Raw genomic sequence first — 17,083 nt, forward strand, 5'->3', positions numbered from 1 at the left:
TTCTCCCTGTGTAATCTGCCCCCAAACAGTCCTCCTTTACTCATCTGACCACATAGTTAACATTTCTTTCTTCTATTACCTCCTACCCCCTTTTTAGTTTCACAGCTTACACACAAATGCATAGATATATGCAAATGCACAACACACACATACACAATTTTAAATGTGGTTCTGCATGTAAGAGAAAACACAATGGACATTTCTAAAGTTGATGACAGTATTCCGAAGGGGACCCACATTCTTTACTGTTAGGCCCCCAACTTCCTGTTTCCATGGGGTAACTGCTCCAAGGAAAAGTCCCCAAGGCTGTTGTTTTGGCCTGCCTTCCCTGTGCAGGCTGTGGGTGTCACAGGAGTATGCCCTCCACGCGTCTGTACATCCTGCCCTCAGACAGACTCAGCTCTGACACGGGGCCTGCCTAGTCATCACCAAGCCCTTCAGACTGAATTTCTATCACACACCATCCAGACTCCAGGCTATGGCTGAAAACAGGGAAACTTCTACTGAAACAAATGGGAACTCCTTCTCACCTCAGCTGAGGGAAGGGTTGGGAGAGGTTGCTCTTCATATCTGTTAAGATGCAAAAGTCAGTCAGGTCCTAGAGCCCTCCTGGCCACTGCCTTCTGGTTGGTAGCTTGTTATTTCAGATATACCAGTATTAACCCTTACAGTCTCCCAGCAATACCTTAGGCTTGGTTTCCATGTTAATGATAATGATATCCTTATGTACCTTGATGTTTTATTTTTTGAAAAGTATTTCAATATGAATTTAAACTTCAACACCCAGTCTTCAACACTTGGGTATTTTGGTTTCAGAATTTAGACTTGCCCAGTATGGCTATTGGACATTTGACTGTTGCTAATTCAAACTAAGAGACATCACACATACAAAATCATACTGGACCGTTAAAACACTGCCTAGGGGAAAGATTGGACACGTCATTCATTTTTCTATGAACACATGTTAAAATAACATTCCAAATACACCGGGCCAAATAAGAAATGTTAAAATTAATTCCTCTTATTTCCCTTTAAATATGGAAGAGTTTACCAGTTTTCTTGGTGTCTTCACATGAGGCTGCGCACATCTTCTCTACAGAGTTCCAGTTCTAACATATGCAGTGCTGAAATGAGCATTTCCCCGTATTTTTCCCTGACGTGGCTACTGGAATATGATGTAACATCTACACAGCTGCATCATGTTTCTGTCAGTCAGCATTGATCTAAACTATTCTATGTGAAATACAACTTCTGTGCCTGCCTTAATTGAGTTGCCCTGCTTGTGGATCTGTTTTGCATCGGTTGATCTAGTTGGTAACACCTCTGCCCTGTGAGTGGGCTGGTGGTAATGCAGCAGCGACGCTGGGCCACTTAAAGCCATCTCCCTTGACTGTGGAGAGCCTGGGAACAGGCAGAATGGGGACCTCACTGATACTCCAGTAAGTATCTGTTGAGGGGAAAATGATATTTTTGCTAATTTGTTTTTATTGCAGTTTTAATTTTGTAGACTGTATGTGCTCTCCTCCTGCTTTGTTCCTCAAGACAGTCAAGTAGTCAGTTGAGAAGCATCTAATTTTAGGGAACTATCTAGAAGCTAGCGTCCATTCCTGTTGGGCTTGTGTAGTACTGCTTGAAATGAGACAAACATAGCAGGTTCGTGGACCTGAGTGACTGCTTCTTAACCTCAGGGTGACTCTTGAGGTTGTACGTCAGTGATCTGAAGACAAAGCTGTGTCAGTCTTCTTAAAGAAAAGCTCAGGAGTCAGAGAAATTCACAGCCAGAGTGTGCTTTTGGAGTTGGGAGTAAACACAGCTCTGGCTTCTGCTGTGGCCCGAGTGTTTAGGTCCTAAACTGTTCTGAAGTGGAAACTGACTATTTAAAAGGGAAGACTGTTCAAAAACAATCTGTAACTTTCTCTTTATGATGAAGAAAGCTCTACTTTCCACAGTGACTAGAATACAGCTACCAGTGAGCAGTATCTGCAGGGTCCTCTATAGCCTCAGCCGCCCTCTGCACTGCATTGCTGGAATGCGAGGCTTGCTGGTTCCCAGACCATCCTCACGTTCAGTGGTCAGCCGACAGTCCACTGTGGGGCACTGCCAGGAGTTCTGCAGGGAGCAGACTGTGCTGTGGATAGGTCCTGACTTCATAGCTGTTACAGGGAATGGATATAGTGTGGTTGTGTACACAGTGGAATCATTGTTTCAACTCGGCACTGTTCAGGCTCTAACACTTGAGTCAGGGAAGCCTGGGAAGCTTCCAGAGGGTAGATTGGGTAAGGGGTGTCCCAGCAGCCACCAGAGAGGGTGATTACCATCCATTAATGAGGTCAGGGGAATGAGCCCCCATGGCAGTTAGGAACAGACTCCCACTGGCCCTTTTACCTAAACTAAGGAGTTTAGACCCAGATCCTTTGATATTCTCTGGCATTGTCAGTGGAACAACAAAATAAAGTCTACATTTGCCAAGGATGGCATATAAGAAAGGCACTATGGGAAGTGGGTGGGAAGGCCTGGTGCAGCTTTAACTCGTCTGTGTATAGGAGAGAGAGTGGTCTCAGCAAGGCACTGGAAAAGGACCAGGCTGGGGTGAGTTTGAAAAACGTGTTTGGGGGACTAATCTGGTCATGTTCACTGATAACACTAAGTAAGCTCATTTAATTCTAATAACCATGTTATTATCCACACATAGACAGGGGGGCTAGATGCTAAGAATCTGGCGAGGGTCACAAAGCCAGTACTTGAAGGAGTTTAATTTCATGCCACATAGTCTTACTCCGGGGCCAGTATTTCTCCCTTCACACGGAGGAGACGCAGTTGTGAAACGCTGGACTGCACAGCCTTTTGCATCCATCTAGGAATGGGGAGGCATCCTCTAACTGTCGCCTGGGCTGTCAGGTTTGGTCGTCATCTCATTCTGAGTGCTCTCCTAGGTCTCTCATTCATCAGTTCAGTTGTTTAGTTCCCAGGACAGCCCTGTATCCAGACGTGTCTTTACCTATCAGTTGGCCTTCTTCTTGGCTGTACCATATGTAACACTGTAAATTACTTGACCATGGAATTCCCTGTCTACTACAGTGGCATGTGGGTGCCTTTGACTACTGTCTTACCCTCAAATGAAGGTATTATTTTGCGTCTGAAACCTCCTAAGCTCTTAAGCTGCACCTCCCAAAGAATAAATAAGTAATACAAATTGATACCATTTGGAGGATTAAAAAGGAATAAAAAGAGGGCTAGAAGGAGAGTAAATAACGTCAGAGAGAAAAGTGAATTTTAATAAAAGATTGTGTTTAACCAAGTATTACATGGTTACGCTTTTTTTTTAAATTTTTGAAATAAAGTTGGGAAACATTTGTTAAAGCGTATCCCTATGAAAATGATCAGTAGATGAGCAAACAGGGTAAAAAATTTAAGTATTCTCTGATGATGAATTTGCAAAAAATCAACTTGTATGATTGCCTATTTTAGGTAAATTTAAAATTATCACCTTTTCTATTAACACAAATCCTAACATTTTGAGTGAAAATGATTTAGTTCATAGTATGTCAGCAAGCATGTTTGCCTCCGATGTTGCTGACACTCTACAGAATAGATAGGGCTGAGCGAAAATTACCATGTCGTGAGCCTAGGTGAACCTTGTCAACCTGATAGCAGTAACAGTATTTAAAACCACGTATTAATTTCTTTAGACATTTATTTTTGTAACTTTACCACTTTAAATGCTAGAGTTCCATATTGCACTTTGTTATAACAAAAATACTAATGTTGATTTTTCTCTCTGAACTCCCAGTTACTTTTCTTCCAAAAAGTAATGGCTTGGGATTTGTGACTGTACATGGCAAATTCTGTATAACCGTTATGGGGTTGTCTACAGAATTTGGCCATTCAATGTAGCAAGCATTATGGAGAGCTTAGCAGGGGCCTGCGGCTTGCCTGCCATTCCTTAGCATAGCAGTGAGAAGCCTGGCCTGCATGACAACTCTTAAGTCTCGCCAGCTGTTTTCACCTTCCCTACACTGGAAACACGTATGCATGGGTTTTCTTTGTTTTCTCAACACAGAGACTGCCACAGTTCTAGGGCCAGTGAGTGACTAGGTGCTGCTCCAGGGAGAAGCGAGGAGCGCCGAGAATGGACTGCGCAGGCGCGTACTCCACCCCCCTTCTCCATCCCTCCCCATCCGGAACAACCTAGCAAGCTGTTGGCTGGGGAGCTCCCGGCAGGCACCGCGGCGGGAGGCCTGGCTTGCGAGCTGCGGCCTGGGGCTGCGCAGGCCCCACCCCAGCACGCTCTGGCTCTGAAGTTTCTGCTGACGCAGCCGGCTCTGGGCTGCTCTCCCAGTTTCTCCGAAACCCTCGCCCACGACCTAGCGTCTACCCCTTACCCCGGCTGGCCCCGTCCGCCCTGCACGAAACAGCCTTCTCCCATGACAGCGGGACTGGTTGAGAATTGCTTTGCAGAAAGAAGCAGAGTTGCAGACCCTGAAAACCCAGAGTCTGGAAAAACCAAATAGGGGGTACCCCCCACCCCGCCCGATACCCCACTCCCATACACGGGGTGGGGCCACGGGGTGGCCAGAAGGCAGCAGGACTGTGGGGTGGGGTGGGGTGGGGTGGGGTGATGGGGCGGGGCCGGCGGGGCGGGCAGTGGGTGGGGCTACTGGTTTTGCACTTAGCTGGCCAAGACGTAGGGCGGGGCCCGGCGGTGGGAGGAGCCAATGGCAAAGACTGGTGCCTGAGGCTGGGCAACTGGCAAGCCCATCTGTTAAACTACATTTGTGCAGTAGCTGTCAGAACCAAGTATAAGGTCCCTTGATGGGAAAACCAATTCATAGCATTTTTATGACCTAGACAAAGCCTAAGCTTTTGTAACGTCTGATATTCTGTTTGTACCTTTAAAAATTTTTTTAACAGTTTTTACTTAGTTATTTTCTACAAATGAATGTTTTGCCTGCTTGCTTGTCTGTGCACAGCATGTGTGCCTGGTGCCCGCAGAGGCCAGAAGAGGGCATCATCAGATCTCCTGAAACCGGGGTTACAGATAGTTGTGAACCTAAAACTGAACCCAAGTCTTCTGCAAGAGCAGCCAGTGCTCCTTGACTACCGACACATCTTCCTAGCTTCTACTTTGTTATTAAATGCTAAGAGGTTTGTAGGGGAGAACTTCTCTGGGGAATAAAGGCTCCCCTGTCTTGAAGACCTAAGGGCCTCTGACTGCTCTCTTTGCTTATCTCCTATAGGATGTTGAGCTGTTGTAACTTTAGATTTTCAAGTAACCTAAAGAACATATATATGAGATTAATCTACGTACATATACCAAACCTAGGAGTAATCAGCCATGGCTTCTAGTTTATAATGTAGTTTCATTGTGATCTGTGACCTGAATGCTTTTTAAAGTCTGCATACTATTGGTACTGTGATAATTGAATAATTAATAATCCTTAACACATGAGATATAGTTCCTGTCACATAAGCTTAATTTCAGAAAATTGCTTGAAACTGGAAAATTTGTTACAAAGGTTGTTAAAGAGAGGACCCTGAGTAATGAGTGTTTAGAAAAGTACATAAATCCCCATGGAGACCAATTCTATATAATTGTTTGTAATTATGCCTTATGTTATGCATATCCATAGCATTTATACACATCTGTGTTTATAAGGTGTATACAAATGATACTCTATTAGAATTGCTGCTTACTGCTGACACTTGACAAAGTTTAAGCTAAATTAAATCCAGTTCGCTTGGACATTTTGAAAAGAGATGAGTTACACGCCAGACTATTCAGTGCACTTTATCTCTCTTTTTAGAAACTATCTAAAGGTAATTATGTATGTGTGTGTGGATCTGCTTGTGTTTATGTCCACCTTCGCTTTTGAGACTCACTGAATATGAACTCTATATATTTCCTCGGGGTTTTTCCTATCCCTGACCACCAGGACCTGAGAGCAGTAGCCCAGCCCCCTACCTGGCTTTTGCACGTGGGCACCACGTTTCTAGTTAAGTCCTCATGAAGCTCAGCTGTCACCTCACCAACGGGGCCCCCCCACCTCTAGCCCTTCCTTTTAGGTTTTGAGTTTGTGTAGTGGTCATTGAGCCGACCTGTTGGCAGGTTTTTAAGCCCTTAGCTTTGCGAATGCTGAGTTAGTAGAAAGACAGTTGTCTTTGTATCTCTGGAGGGGTATGTGCAATTAGAAAAGAAAGCAGAACAGAGTCTTCTAGATAAACTGATACAATTTATAACAGTGTGATACAAATTTTATAAAAACAGCTTTCCTTCTCATTCCATCTGCGTTTACTATTATATTGACCCCAGTGATGAAAACTGCCCAGAAATTCTTGCTGTATCAAACTATTAACGTTATATGGAACATCCTAGACTTTACATTCTAACTCAAAGAAGACATATCTGTTTGGGATATTTTAATCACTTCCATTTCTAAGTGCAGTTTCCATGTATATTTGCTTAAAACACATTCTAAAGTTGAATTTTGCCTCTCTAATATTGCAGTGAGTTTGGAATTCTTGTGCTTCCCTGGTTCCTTGAATTAAACCTGATATTTTGGAAGAGATATGAAGTAGATGAATAATTTGACCTACTTTCCATTTAAAGTGTAGGTTGTTTCGGATTATTTGTACTTTTAATTATAACCAGTGACTTTGTATTAATAATAGTTGAACCCCACACACGCACCCTTAAGTAAATATGGCATCAAGTCCACATTTCATCTATGATTTCTCTACCTGTGCAGGCATGCCACTGAACTTGAGAGTGTCTTTTTAGAAGAAAGATCTTTAGCATGTTCCTTGACTTGGTCCCTAAAGCACTCTTTGTGGAGTATTGGGTTTTCACCAAGAAATCAGTGATGTGTAGTTTGTACTGTGCCAGGACTTAAGGTGGTGCTTGGTGAAATGTGACACAAATGAGTGTTACTGCCAAGTGGCCAGTTTCTTTTTATGTTTGGTTATATAGTGTTTATTTTAGAAATCTCACGTTTATCTCAAAAGCTATAAAGAATTTGTTTGAATGAAATTGTGTCTAGTTAATATAAGGGGCTGCCTGCTAAGCAGATGTAAATACAGTGTTGTTACGAAGCTTTTCTGTTTTAAGACTTGAATTGTAAAACTTGAGCTGCAAACGGAGTGCTGAGTAAGGGTGCTACCAGAAGAGCCGAAGGTTATGGTCTCCTGTCTACACTCGAGCATACTGCCTAAGTACATTGGCTGTAGTTGTGTGTGTGTGCATGTGCGTGTGTTCGTTCTCATGGTTGAATTACTGGTTTTGTGTTAAAATTGAAATTTATGTTCAGTTTTACTGAATTATAGCGCAATTTGGAGCAGAATGGTTTTCTAGTACACAAGAAGCTCTGAGTTCAGTTTTGGGTGGGGAGGGCGGGAGACAGATCATTTGTTAGACAAATACTTTTTGTCCAAGGCAAAAACACTTAAAAGTTCCAATCTCCCCAACAAAAGTAAAAGCAGAGCAATTCCAATTCATAGAGAAATTTCTAGAAATTATTAGATGAATTTTTGTTTGTTTTTGACAAAAGGCCTCATCCTGTAGCCTTCCCTTACCTAGAACTTAACTGTGTAGTCCCCAGGCTGGTTTCTTCCTCTGCTTCTCACTGCCCCAGCCTCCTGAGTGCCGGGGTTGCAGGTTTGTGTCACCAGCCAGGCCTGACAGTTTTACCCATTGTTTCAGAGCACTTTACCAAGATGATAGAGAAAGGTACTATACAGGGAGCATTGAGGGCATTTTGAGGATGTGACTTTACTGTTGGGAAAGAGTTACATTTCCAAACACTGTGGGTTGCTGTTTTATAACCTAAAGATAATAATTTATACAGAGTAGTATTAAATGGGAACACTGACACAGGCGTAATAGGCTATTTTGTTATCTTAGACAGTTTCTTTACTCTTTGCCTCTCAGACTCTGCCCCTTCGACACACCCAACTCCAGACAGCTGAGCAACTTCCTTTCCTTAGAGATTTGCTATTTGTAGACTATCGTAGATGGCAGCACACGATGGCTGCCCCTTCAGCTGGCTCCGCACTCACCCACGTTGCTGCTCATAGCTCCAGTCAACTCCTGTTTGTTGGGGAGTGGCTTTCTGTTTACTGATGGATCCCATAGTGCTGTTCTTCCTCTTCACCAGTGAGAAATGAGTGAAGCTTACATGACCATCCTCACCCAGATCTGCCTGTGCCAGTGGTTGCGTTCCGTAGCTAACTAGAAGTGGGACCACGGGGCTGTGGAAAGAGCTGGCAGGCTCTTGTGATGAGTCGCTGCCGTACGTTATTTCTTTTGTGAGCAGAAACAGTTTTCTTCTTTAACTCCTGCACATTCTGGTCATAGCTATAAGCAAGCTCATCTTCTCTTTGCTAAACCAGCCATCTCCCTGACTCATCCCAGTGGGTGACTTCCAGGATCCCCAGTGGATGTCCAAGGCCACAGCTTCTCCCCAAGTGACCTGATCGATGTCAGAGACAGTGCCTAAGCAGTACCCAATGGGCAGGCTGGGTGTACACCTGGCCAAATTGATATTTCACAGACTGACTGGGACAACGTCAAACACCACAAGATGGTGTGCAATTTAAAACTTAGGAACTGTCTATTTCTGGAATTTTTCATTTTATGTATTTTGTTTGGCTCCTAGTTGAAACAGATAATAAAGGGGGCTGACTGCAATGCTGCTGTCTGTAGTAGTGCCAGAAAACAGGCCTTTTATGCTCAGGAGGCTTGTTCTAAGGGAACACTAGCCACAGAAGTATAGAAGTGGCCTTGTTATTTAATGTCAGGATGTTCCCATTGATGTGAAGCAGTTGTCCTTAAGAGCACAGATGCAGGGAAGTGCTGTCCTGGAGAATGTCCTAACAGGAGAAGCTGCCGACCTTCCTCTCTGGGCTGCTCCTGCTCCACAGATGCCCACTTGCTCACTATGAGCTGAGCCCTGGCAACCTCCAGACCCTCACTCACTTCATAAGGGAATAAATGTATGTTATAATTGTTTAGAAACAAGATGCGTAAGTCCCTTTGTTGTAGAATATTAATATCGAACAATTTTGAGGTCTAAAGTGTGAGAATAAATTTAAAGCATTTTTACATAGTTATTTCTTACTTTTGGAGATTTCCTTTTCTTCCTGTGTTTTTTAAAAGCTGATAGATATATTTGCTACCCAGTGGAAGCAGAGTGGATTAGTAACACACTCTTGGGTAGTTGCCTTGAAACCTCCAGCTCCCCTTCCAACTTAACTTCTGATGTCCTGCAGTAGGTCCAGTTTCCTTCACACATACATGCCTTTGGGTGCCCTTAGCAAATTAGGCTTTATTAAACAGTCTATGTAAAGAAGGAAGTGGGTAGCTAGTGTGGAACCTGGAGGCAGAGCAGGGAGCTGTGAAGAAAAGAAGACAATATTCTCTCTCTCTCTCTCTCTCTCTCTCTCTCTCTCTCTCTCTCTCTCTCTCTCTCTCTCTCTCCCTCCCTCTCCCTCTCCCTCCCTCCCTCCCTCCCTCCCTATTTATCTATCTATCTATCTATCCTTCTCCAGAGAATTCTTTTTTACCTTTGTAGTTATTGGTTTGCCTAATTCAGCAGATTCTTCAAAGAAATTGCACTGTAAAGGGTGAATGTAAGTGCACCTAACCTTCCTTTTCTCTGGGTTGTCTGTCTTTTTCAGTTCTATAACCAGGACCATGCCACACGGTTTAATTTGAACTTCAAAGGGCCTACGAGATGTTCTGTGATCTGTGGTTGAAACTACTCCCAGTAGGTTTGAAACTAACCCGTTTTGGTAGAATTATTTTAGGGTGAGAGGTTTTGTTCCCCTTTGTTGCTTCTCTCACATCTGTCCAGGTGCAGGACCTGGGAAAGGGAAGGAGCAAAAGAAGCCAGTGCCACTGAGTCACAACAACACTAGGAGCACGGTGTTTGTGAATGTCAAATGTATTGTCCTCATGGGATCAGGCCACTTGTCTGGCCTCCATGTGTGGCCGTCACATGGCTGTCGGAAGTCACTGTAGTTTCTGCACACACAGCGTCATCTGTTCCTCTATGACTTTATAACAACTTTCAACTTTTGTGCTAAGTAATTAGGACTGCAAGGACAATTTAAATATATCCATATTTTCATACTTTAGAACTTTAGTTAAAATATTTATACTTATATAATACAAATTTCATTTTATATATTTTTCAAAATATAAAATTTTTAAGGGATTTTCTTACTTCCTATGGTTTAAGATCCTAACCCTAACTCTAACATGTAATGTGCATTAGTGTGTGCATGTGCGCACATATGTAAAATGTTGAATTACAAAATTTCTGCCTAAAACAGCATTGCAGTTGAACCAAATTCAGGCACACAGTACATGATAAATATTTAGAAAAAGTTCAAATACCATTTCCGGTTTGGTAGAGCTTATCATTGCTGTTCAATCTTCAGTCCTGGTCATCAGCTGCGGTTAGTTTGGCTTCTTTAGAATAATATTTGTGGACAAGTATGAAAAGTTTCAATGTGAAGTGGAAGCTGATGTGAAGCCCAGAAAGGGCAGCTAGGCAGATGTGACGTAGCTCTGAAGTACTGGTGCTTTTTTGCATGTCATCTTCTGCTTTGGCGTCTGTTATAACGATCTGAAAAGAAGTATTTCTTTTAAAAAGGTTTCAAATTTTTTATTTGAAAATCTAGATTGTTTATGTGCACATGTTGTGCTGAGAAAAAAAATGACATTATGAATACATGTATTTATATTGGCCTATATTTTAATGATGTCCCAACTTTATCTCTTGATAAGCACCGTGATATGGGAATATAAACTCGTGAATACCTTAGAGTTTCTCTAAGGTGCAGGTTATTTATGTGTGTAGGTCTCCAGGAAGGTTGCTCTGGGTCAGAGAGAACATTTATGGAGGATGCATGTTGCTGTAGCCTGTGGTATGAGCTGCCTTGCCTCTCAATCCCCACATTGTAGGCAGCCAGCCAGAGTGCAAAATCCAGGTTCACTGTAACAGTTAAATACAGAAAGATTGTCATCTCTATTGCAGCCTTAATAAAACATCAACTTAATCTGACCTGACTCATTTCAAATCTAAACAAATACTCGCATCAGGGAGGATAGCAAATATCTGTCTTTGAGCAGTGTACCTCCTTCATTGCCATTAATTTTCAAGACTTACCTCTTTTAAAGGAATTTTAAATCTACTCTCCACTGGAGAGAGAGACAGATGCCTTCGCTGCGTGTGTGCCATCAGGAAATGCAGCAGACTGGGGTCTGCCTTAGTGTACTCTAGTTTGGAAGGCGGGAGTGTACCACCAGCCATATGACTTTAACCTGTCATTTTCAACCTTGTTCCATATGTGCCTGCCTTGTAAGGAGCCATGCCAAACTTCTGTTCCTATACACATGTATCACTGCATTCATCCACACACATGTATTTGCTCAACACACTGAGTGCTTGATGTCTTGGGCACGCCTCCTTCCCGGTAACAGTGAGCAAGATAGGCAAGGCCCTGGTTCAGGTAGTAAACCAAGGAGAGAGTTTGCTAAGATCTAAGTGATACATGGGCAGGCATTTAGATGTTCTGGCAGCAGTGTTTGTGGAAGAGGCTCTGGTGTGAGAAGCAGACTCAGGAACTGGAGGAAAGCCATGCTGACTGAGCAGCGCAATGAAGTCCTACTCTTAGACCATTTATCCAGCATTCAGCCAGGTGGTTCCAGGTTCCCAGGTGGGTTTTGGCTCCCTTCTTCAACCAGCCACCGATGAACAAGACAGTGGCTTTGCTTCTCAGGTTGACTAGAGCTTTGCTCTGTGTGGCCATAGGGCTCGCTCCCCATACACCGCCCCAGACTCACCCACAGGTGTCGTTAAGTTTCTAGAGGACGATAGGGAGTGTGTTGTTTCCTGGTCCCTAGACTTCAACATATCACGGTGTTACTGCTGGTACTCAAGTTTATGATGCAGGTGCATCCCAAGCCTGGGTCAGATTGAAAGGTCTCTCTTTTTGGAGGATGAAGGCATCACATCATCTTTGAGGAGTGGTGTATTTTCTGCATACTCAGCATGCAGAATGGTTTCTGTAGTCTGGGACTGATTTCCTCTTCCTGTTTGAGGGATCAGAGGAAATATATGTACTCATTTACAGCAGTAACTGCAAGGGAGTGTGACCTCGGTGTTGATTGCCTCCTTAGATGCCACAACCAGGTACATAAAAGACAGCTAGTGTCTCTTAAGACTCACAGACACAAGCATGTCACTTGTGAATAGGGAAGTTTGTGAGACACATTACTCAGGGTTAGGTATAACCAGTGGTTTTGGGCAGCAATGCATATTTATTATTACTATTATTTGCTTTTTGCCCATTTAAAATACATTCAGGCATAGTAGTTCTGTGTAGCAGCACACACTGTGTGGGCAGTTGTGTTTTTCTGTTGCCGGATTACCAAGCCACTGAGCAGTTGTGCCAGGCCCATCCTTGAACTATGTGTGGGCTGAAGATGCTACAAGAAGAGAAAGGAGAATTAGAAAATTAAAGAGGAATGCTAGCAAAGGTTTCTGTTTCTATGTGCTTTCTTTTTAGTGGTTTATAAAATAAAAAGGTGAGTATAATAATAATATAATCTGATATGGTAAATATAACTTCTATGATTGCTAAAGTAAAGCATTGCAACCCACTGTGAGCTGTCGGTGTTTGTATCTGTTTGGGGGAGGGGTGAGGAGGGGTGGGAGGGAGAATAAATTAGCCTGCAATTTAAATTGTCTAAAATCCTAAGACATAGTTGAGAGAACAGCTTATTTGTTGTTATTTGCGTCCTTAATGTAATGAAAGTGCGATTAATGCAGTAGAGTTCACTTGGTGTATTGGTCTTCTGGGCACAACCAAGTAGGACATACCAGATACTTTTAGGTAGAATCACATTTTTGTTCCTTTGATACAGGTATAAGTAAAATTTGTTTTGTTTTTAAAGAGCATTCAAATTCTTCGCTATGAATTTGCTATTCTTCTTGAGAACTACTATTATGTCTGAAAATCTCCCATACCCCCGTTTCCCCTTTGAGTTGAATAGCAGTGCACTTGGGTAATTTTGCCATTCCCATCTCATCCTAGAATTGGAGACAAAAATTATATAATTTTAATATTTAATTATGCTTAAAGATACAGTATTTCTAATCCCTGGAGGAAATAATGGATTGTTCTTCATCATGGTTATTCAAATGGAAAATTAGGCCTGACTTACTCCTTATGCTTGTTATTTTGAAATAAATGCAGATGGATTGGATATTTAAATGTAAAAAAGTAAAGTCAGACATACTAAGAGAAAGTAGGAGTAAAAAATTTTAAACTCAGAGGAGAATAAATTTTCTAGTATGGCACAAGTTCTAGAAGGTGTGGAGGAAATTTAAAATGTCAGGTTTCTGATTTTAACCCCGTTTTGCAAATTTACTGCAGTGTACACATTTCTTCGTATTAGATTTCTTTAAAAACTGAGTTTTTCAGTTATATGCTACTGTCTAGTGTAAACATACCATTCTTTATATAACTACTTCTTAATTGTGTACCCTTTTTCTAATTTGGCATTGTTAACTGATGATACCATTTGCAGTAAGCAATGTGTCACATTATTTCCTTTCTCTTAAGATAGATTTCCAGTTGGGCACGATGTGCTTGAGGACACTGTGAGCTGTAGGTTCTTGAGTTGTATTTTGTTCTTATTGTTGTGGAGGGATGTTTGTTTTTCACTTACTACAAGTGTTCAGGAGTCTACTCTGCACACAAGTGCTGGCTGCGGTACTTTCTATTTTTACCAACAGTGAAGATGTAGTGTCCATTTATCGCATTATTAATGATACTTGCTTCCTGTTGGCGTTACTATTTTATTTTAACCTGTTACTTTTAATTAAACAAATAATAAATAATATTATTTATTTTTAGTAAATAAGCTTACATTATAGATAATATACAGTGAAAAATAAGTGCTCTGCCTGAAGGCAATTATTGATGCCTTTCCCCTTAATTCTTGGAAATCTTATACGTGCATTGCACAGATGAACCACCCCTTGTTTATATGCATATGCTACTTTTGTTCTTGACTTTTTTCATTAAATAGAATATTATAATTTTTTTCCTTCTTTCCATAAATAGAATCTCTTGATCTGTTCTTAGTATTGATATTTTCTAATTTTTTACAATGTATTTATTAATGTGTGAATGGGGAGGGCACCTATCCTAGGGCTTACATTTGGGGGTCAGTGGTGCCACCCACAGGAGTCCTGGGGATCAGCCTGGCAGTAAGTGCTGCTTCACCTGCTGAGCATCTTGGCTCTAAATCAGTATTTGTTCTTTACGTGGGGAAGGGGGAAGGAGTTTGACAGAGAGAAAGGGGACTTCTGCTGAGTTCTATTTCTCAATGCCTGGGTTGTGTTCACACTGTCAGTCCTTGGCGGACAGCCACCCTGAGTTGTATGATTTTGCTTGAGGTGGCCGGTAGGGCAGTTAAGTCAGGGCCAAGGACTGGCTACTGCAATTGCTGACCTTCATGCTGTGCTTTGAAGTTCTCTTCAGATAGAAACTTGGTAGTCACACGTGTCAGCCAGCATTCACTGTGGGCCCTTTGGCATCCATGTGACAGGGCCTCAGTTTCCTAGCTAGGGAACCACAGCTTTGTTATAGTTTGTTTGTTGGTTCATTCGAATGTGCATGAGGTTTTTGCCTGTATTTGTGTCTGTGTACAGTGTATGTGCCTTCAGAGCCTGTCAGATTCTCTCGAAGCTGGAATTGCAGACAATCGTGGGTCTTGTGTGCGAGCTGGGAGTTGATCATGCTGAGGAAGAGCAGCTCCTGTTAACCTCCAGCCCTGTTTTGTTGTCTTAAGTCTCTCTTCATTCACATCTCCATCCTGGTAGAGCTCTTGAAAGCTTTCTGCCTCACTGGAGGGGAGCTCCTGTCCTCCATGGAGGACACTGGCCACTGCCCGCCGACTGCACTCTCTAAAGCCTGCAGCATTCTTCTTGGTGATTTCTACCCCACTGGCTTTAGCTTTCTGCAAACTGAAGTCAGAAGAGAAGGGCAGTCTGGGTGATCTTAGCTTGTCCTCCTGGATTCAGAATTTTTAAAATGAAAGTATAAGGATGCATGCGTACATTTCACTAGTGTTTCTATGAAACTCTCCACTGTGACTGTGACTGGAGATACTAAGCACAAGCCTTGCGGGGATCAAATATCTAGAAAGCCCCTCTCGGTGAATGTGGGAGGGTGTTTCTGTTGAGGAATTTGTAATGCAGATTACAGCAGCTAGGAAGAGCCAACATTTCCTTACCAGTGTACAGCTTTCTGGTCCGGACAAGTCTTTCGATTGTAAACATACTATGTATTTCCAGTACACATGTTTTGCTTTAACTTAAAAGTTAAGATTGCTCTATAACTAAATTATATACAGTAATGGTTGGTTAATAACTAAAAACTGACACCAATGTATCAGATCAATGCAAATATACTTCAGTTTGTACATAAGTAGTTTCTGGCTAACAGACAAAATGGTTATCAAATTTTTTCTGAAAATTTCTTTTTGAGTTTATGACAAAAGTAGCACAGCTAAGCCATCTCCTTCCTGGGCAGTTTACTGACCTAAGTGCTGTGAAGCGGGAAGTGCTCATTGTTCCCACTAGAGGGGCTCTCTCCAGCTGAGACAGATGCCCTGGGAAAGCAGGAAATCCTTTCTGTGACATTGCTGTTCTCTTGATAGTAAATTGAGGCTAATCTCATGGTTTTTAAATAGGCTTTTTTCTTCTGTGATGCTAACATTAAAGCCTTACAAAACAGAATGTTAGGACAAGAAACCAGGATGCGTATATTTTAAAATTATAGTGCTTTGAAGAAAACAGTTTTGTGAGCTTGCGTAGGTAAAATGAGTTGTATGGGGCTTTGTTTTGTTTGGTTTGGTTTTTGCTTTTGCTTTTTCAAGACAGGGTTTCTCTGTGTAGCCTTAGCTGTCCTGGAAATCAGGCTGGCCTCAAAATCAAAGAGATCCACCTGCCTCTGCCTCCCTGAGTACTGGGATTAAAGGCGTGCGCCATCACGCCTGGCAGGTGAAATGAGTTTTAAAGCCTGGTAAGGGGTTATGAAATGTTCTTCAGGCCTGCAGTGGAGAGAAGCCCGGCTGAGGCTGAAGCCAGCCTGTGCTCATAGTCACAAGTGAGTTCTAAATTCCACAGGGCGCGCTGCTCTCACCTCCCGTTGTCAAATATAGTAAAGCCTTATCTTTAAATAGATTTCTATTTGCTACTGATTTTTTTTTTTTTTTTTGCTACTTGACTTTTAAAATCTGTTAAAATATGCAGAAGTCACTCTGTAGATGCCAATCTCAGCTTTAATATGCTCAGCAATAATTGTGTATATGTGAAAATACCCACATCAGGTGGAGTGTCCTCACTGAGTAACTCAAGATGGGAGACGTGTGCCGCTCACTAGCGGGTGTCATAGAATGCCCCAGTAGTTAACTGGGCAGTGTTTCCTTCCCCAAAAGGATTTTAGCTAAAGTTCTTCAGTGTTAATTAGGAGTTGTAATTGTAAAACTATTTGAGTCCTGGTGTTGTAGGAGGCAGAACTTGGGGAAAATCAGAGATGCAAGCTTTTGTGCATGTGCAGGAGAATGATCCAAAGGGAAAGTCTGCAGTAAGCTTCATTTCTAATGTATCAGCTAGCTTTGGAAATAGGAGTGTAAACAGAATGGTGTAAGTGGATCCTACCATGATTTTCTACTCTGGTTGATCCAACATCTCAGTCTTTAGCCTAAAATCATGGTGATAACAGCAACATATCAAAGAACATATGGTTTTCATCACAGAGTAGTTGTTGCTCATCTTCTCAGCCCTGCACCCCCTGGCCTTCTCTCTGCAGGGTTGGGTGGGGAGGGGCGTCCTCTTTAACCCTTTCAGTTTTATGCTGGAGCTGGTCTGATGGGCTTCCTTGGTGTTGCTGCCAGCAGCAGCACCGGTTGCTGAGGCCTGAGCACATTTGTGCTTCTGGCCAGTTCCTCACCTACGCCCACAGCCTTCCCCACGTGCTGAGCACCCAGGTCTGTCTTTTTCTTTTC

General features: G+C 42.4%; 1 protein-coding gene across 7 annotated transcripts in view; it reads left to right on the forward strand.

Moving 5' to 3' along the window:
* Positions 1 to 17,083, forward strand: part of Arid1b (AT-rich interaction domain 1B) — a 353,377-nt gene that overhangs the window by 189,680 nt on the left and 146,614 nt on the right. The gene's annotated exons all lie outside the window — the stretch shown is intronic.

The sequence above is a fragment of the Acomys russatus genome, chromosome 21 (assembly GCF_903995435.1).
Source record: "Acomys russatus chromosome 21, mAcoRus1.1, whole genome shotgun sequence".
In the NCBI taxonomy this organism is placed as follows: domain Eukaryota; kingdom Metazoa; phylum Chordata; class Mammalia; order Rodentia; family Muridae; genus Acomys; species Acomys russatus.